General features: G+C 51.9%; 1 protein-coding gene across 1 annotated transcript in view; it reads left to right on the top strand.

The window, feature by feature from the left end:
• Positions 1 to 6: 6 nt before the first annotated feature.
• PLOD2 (procollagen-lysine,2-oxoglutarate 5-dioxygenase 2) overlaps positions 7 to 881 on the top strand; it is a 99,127-nt gene continuing 98,252 nt past the window's right edge. The window contains exon 1 of the mRNA XM_025209644.1: positions 7 to 30. The gene's annotated coding sequence lies outside the window, so the exon portion shown is untranslated. The remainder of the gene's footprint in view (positions 31 to 881) is intronic.

The following is an 881-nucleotide window of genomic DNA, read 5'->3' on the forward strand; positions in this document are numbered from 1 at the left end:
CCGAGGCGGGGCCGCCGCCCATCCCCACAGGTGAGGCGCGACTCCCCGCCCTGCTCTTCTCCCCCCGCGGCGCCGGGCCTCCGGGAAGGGCAGAAGGACCCGCCGGGGAGCATGCACTCGGGGCCGAGCTGCAAAGGGGGGGGAGGCAACAGAATAGCCCATGGTGCAGCTCCTAACTTCCTCTGAACATTCGTACTTGAACCATTCACAGATGAAGTTGGGCTAGGGTAGACTGCGGGTCATCATGTATTTAGTGAACAGCAACGTCAGCCTTGCAGAAATCTACACATGCCCTGACTAAACTAACTCGCCTCATCCCCCCCGGGGCAGAGAGTTGCTCTTTTTCTATTAAGTGATCTTTCTTTCTTTCAGTCATGAATATCTTACCTGGCAGGGTAAATACCCTGACCAAAGCAGTGCAGTTAAAAATGGCACTGTGTAGTGGAGGGTGCACCCTTGTCTGCTTGCGGACAGGACTCCCTAGGAGAGCCTCATAGTTAGGTTCCCACTGGCCACCTTCCAGTGGGAGGATCTTGACTACCCGACAACTTTATGGAAACGAGAGATTTCTCCCTAGCTTGCTCCTGCGGCCATACAGCTGAGGGCAAGCAAACCTCAGGGGCATCTGAACCCCAAGTCTCTGGGCTTGGGCCTGCACATAAGTTACCTCCAAACCTTTTGGCAGGCATCTGAAACCACAGGCTGAAAAGTTTAGGGTGGAGGATACTTGCCAGTTGTAGGGCCACGTAAGGGTTTTGAACTATTCAAAAGATTTGGAACTGATTTGGCTGTCCTCAGACATGAAAAATTTTCCTTAAAAATAAATGAAATGAAATTAAAAAAAGAATATCTCGAGAGCCATGCAAGGTGTTGATGAGCTT

The sequence above is a fragment of the Alligator sinensis genome, unplaced genomic scaffold (genome assembly GCF_000455745.1).
Source record: "Alligator sinensis unplaced genomic scaffold, ASM45574v1 scaffold39_1, whole genome shotgun sequence".
Classification (NCBI taxonomy): domain Eukaryota; kingdom Metazoa; phylum Chordata; order Crocodylia; family Alligatoridae; genus Alligator; species Alligator sinensis.